The sequence below is a fragment of the Mustela putorius genome, unplaced genomic scaffold, assembly GCF_011764305.1.
Source record: "Mustela putorius furo isolate JIRA1106 unplaced genomic scaffold, ASM1176430v1.1 tig00000577_pilon_pilon_pilon, whole genome shotgun sequence".
NCBI classification, from domain to species: Eukaryota; Metazoa; Chordata; class Mammalia; order Carnivora; family Mustelidae; genus Mustela; species Mustela putorius.
In genome coordinates, this window is record NW_025421421.1 from 2,514,049 (window position 1) to 2,518,139 (window position 4,091).

The window sequence follows — 4,091 nt, forward strand, 5'->3', positions numbered from 1 at the left end:
TGTATTTTCCACTTCGCAGTTGTTTGAGGTCCTTATAGTACATCTTGACACTTATTTATGTCCTATGTTCTTTTATGTGGAATAAACACTTCTAAAATTGACTGTATTACTTTCTTTAAAAAAAAAAATTATTTATTTATTTTTTATTTTTTATTTTTTTAAATTTCTTTTCAGTGTTCCAGAATTCATTGTTTATGCACCATACCCAGTGCTCCATGTAATACATGCCCTCCATTTCATTTCTATCCAGATCATTCTTTGTTTCTTTGTAGTCTGAAGTGTATCATCATAACATTAACACAAAAGTTTTTGTTTTATTTTTTACTTTATTGCTAAGATATTTATGTCTATAATATAATTTTAATCCCTGAACTGTTACAATTACTCCCAATTTTATGAGTGAGACAACTGAAAATAGGTGAGTTTATGTTATTCAAAAAGGAAAATCCTGTACTGAAGTTTAGGCCTCACTGAATTTAAATTCATACTCTTAAATATGTTCCTTGGAGGAGAGCTCTGTTTTCTTGCCTCTGTTGTGCAATCGCTCATAACCATAGAAGGTTTATTCATGAACAGTGCAGGCTGGCGGGCAGTCACTGAGGTGTGAGAATTGCCCCCAGTAATGATCTTAGCATTGGCTCCTGTTCTGGTGGACACAAGCCTTCTTCTACCCAAGACTCTCTGATCTGGGAAATTCTCAGTATCAAATTTACATACGTTTCCTCCTCCCATACTTTTTCTAGAAAAAGGTGAGTAGTGTAAAAACATGGATTTCACTGAAAGTTGAGTGACTGGAAAAGGATACCACTTTTAGAGCCTGTTTTTCCTTCAGAAACCAAGTTGGAGAATCAATAGCTCAACACCACTGAAGGTTCCAATACCCTCCCTTTCAAACCGATGAGCTCCAAAAAGTTTATTTGTTTCTACTCAAAATATTATGAAACCCAGATCTCAGAAAATACTGCTAATGTAGGATATAATCATGTATGTTTAAAAATAGAATTTACTAGCATACAGTGATGTTACCAAGTGGAAATCTAGAATTTGAATTGCACATTTTCTATCAAGAGCTCATTTACTTATATAAAGCAAAGAAAATCAGGAAAGAAACAAAAAGAACCTCAAATGTCAATATTGTAATTATTCCTGAATTATAAAAGATAAGGAGCAATATTGGGATAAGAGTGGCTTTCATTTCCTTGAGTACTTACTTTGTGTTTGTGTTTCTGTTGAGTGTGTGGCATCATTATCTCATTTAAACTTTAGTAGACCATTTCCATTTTGCTGGTGCTGTCCCTGAGATTGGAGTTTTTACCTGATTGTGTGCTTATTATTATTATTATTATTTTGAGATTATTTATTTATTTATTTGACAGAGATCACAAGTAGGCAGTGAGGCAGGCAGACAGAGAGGAAGGGAAACAGGCTCCCTACTGAGCAGAGAGCCTGATACAGGGCTGGATCCCAAGACCCTGAGAACATGACCTGAGCCAAAGGCAGAGGCTTTAACTCACTGAGTCCCCCAAGGTGCCCCGATTGCTGTGTTATTATTTTGAGTTCTTTATCAGAGATGTTTGGAATTTTTCCATTTTAATTTTAAGAGTAGCTTAGGCATAATGACTTAGTTTAGAAATTATGGAAGTTAGCTTTCTACATCTTATGTCACTGAAGTCACAAGCTTTAACCATTTCTTTTTTTTTTTTTAATATTTTATTTATTTATTTGTCAGAGAGAGAGAGAGAGAGGGAGAGAGAGAGGGCATAGACAGACGGAATGGCAGGCAGAGGCAGAGGGAGAAGCAGGCTCCCTGCTGAGCAAGGAGCCTGATGTGGGACTCGATCCCAAGACGCTGGGATCATGACCTGAGCCGAAGGCAGCCGCTTAACCGACTGAGCCACCCAGACATTCCGCTTTAACCATTTCTTATTTGTAGTCTATTTTCTGTGAATGAGCTGAATCCGCAAAGGTTAAATCACAGAATAAGATGAAGTTTTAACCCAATTATATTTCATCTACAAAGCATCTGACTTGAGAGAAAATCAAAACTTATATTGCAGAGAAGTTATTTTGATTTTTAGAGTTTGATAGAAGATGATTTGAATCTCTGAATTTTAGTAGGATTAAAATCCCACTGGAAACAAGTGTACTCTTTATGAGTTTAAAAAATAAGTGATGGGTTCCATAGAAAGATGCAATTTTTCATTGCTTTTCACTTCATATAAGCACATATAATCTTGACCTGTATGAATGTATGTATACACGTGCATGCGTAGAATGAATATATATAGCTTAGTAAAAAGATGCAGAGGTAATAATTATAAATGCATTCCTTGCATGAGCTTGATAAAGAAAGGAGTCTACAGTTTCAGTTCCAAGTATGCCTATGAATATACTAAAGCTAAAAGACACTATGAATCATGCTTTTAAATTATTTATTGTTATTTCTCTCATAGTAGTAAGTAATTTGGGAACAAATAAGAACTTTTGGAGATGTTTTAAATTATCATCTCTGAAATATAATTGTAGTTAAATATTACCTTGAATTTCATATGAATTGTAAATATATTCCTCTTTTCTGGTAAAATGGATGGAGAATTACCTTTATGCACTTAACAACTGAGGGACATACAATTTTTATTTTTTTTAAATTTAGTGCCTTCTCTGTTTCCTCCCAGAAAGGTTGTAAAATTAGTAAAGCTGATTTCTGAGTGGCTTTACCCCACAAGTAGAAAGCCTGCAGAAGGCATGGGTATATTTTCCAGGCTGTGAAAATGTTTGTCTAAGTTTCACGGAAGAATTATAGATAGGGTATAAAGAAAGTTCTTGTTCAGAAGTCCAGTTTCCTTGAAGAATGATGTCCATGTATTCAGTGTCTGTAAAATACAAAAATTTAGATGATTGTGTGGTTGAAAGCACTGGGTCATCCCTCATTTTCACTTCAGCGTGCTCACCTCCACACCCTGAAGAGTACTCCCCAGCTCCTGCCCAAGAAAGATTTCACAGTTAATAAATCAATGCCAAAGATCCTTCTAGACTCAAAATTTGTCAGTCATGAGGTTCGTAATAGCTTAATATAAGGTTGTGGTATTGAAAGGGAGTTATAGAACAAAATGGGTTGGTTCCCAGCTAATGGTTTTTCCAGTTGAAGAGTTACAGCAGGAGAATTTCATGCTCTGAAAGCTTCTAGTGGCTACAGACTCCAACCGACACAGCCAGGAAACATACAGTAGATTATCACTCATTGACTCTTTTTCATGAACAGGATTGTTTGAAGGCTGCTTCTAAGAACAAAACAAAATAAAGCATTAAAACAAGGCATACAGTGTTTTCAGAGACATAGCAACAAATTTAGACACTATATTGATTCCTTTTTCAAAAAAGATACAAGGATGTCTGGGTTTTCTTACCTGAAATGTCTTTTAAGAATCTTTTTTTCCTAAAAGTTGATTAGAAAAACAGACCTCCCTCTTTCCTTCTGCTGTGCACCATTAGGACGAATCTGCTGCACGAGGACATGGATTATTCCATTTTCTCACAGCCACCATGCCCTATACCTATACCATTCTTCTCGGGACCATTTGCAAACCATGAATATAGACCCCACCCTACCTGCTCAGAGGAACTCCTCTTCCTGGTGGGCAGAAACCTGAGGGGAAAACCTGGCATTTCCCTTTCTGATCATCCCATGCAACCTATTATCAAATTCTATAAAGGGTAGTATCTTATGTACCTGTTGAAGTTCTTGCTTTTCTAGAGACATTGAGGTCATAAGCAAAGCTTTGAACATTATAGGTGGTTTTAAAAGTTGGTCAGTAATGGGGCCACCCGGAAGGCTCAGTCAGATAAATGTCCATTGCTTAGGTCATGATCTCAGAACCCTGGGATAGAACCCTGGGATTGAGCCCTGCTCAGCAGGGAGCCTGCTTCTCTTTTTCCCTCCCCCCACCTCATGCTTTCTGTCTCTCTCTCTCTCAAGTATATGAATTAATTAAATCTTACAAAGAAGTTTTTCAATGATATTAGCAGACCTGGAGACCTTTAGTTGATTGATGATGATGATGACGATGACGATAGATGATGAATGGTTTAGA

The 4,091-nt window shown here is 36.4% G+C and overlaps 1 long non-coding RNA gene across 1 annotated transcript; it reads right to left on the reverse strand.

The window, feature by feature from the left end:
- Positions 1 to 2,469: 2,469 nt before the first annotated feature.
- Positions 2,470 to 3,826, reverse strand: LOC106006999. The gene is made up of 3 exons (XR_001181452.2): positions 3,731 to 3,826; positions 2,952 to 3,281; positions 2,470 to 2,873 (listed from the first exon to the last, which is right to left on the reverse strand). It is a non-coding gene; the product is annotated as an uncharacterized LOC106006999 (long non-coding RNA).
- Between the last annotated feature and the right edge of the window lie 265 nt (positions 3,827 to 4,091).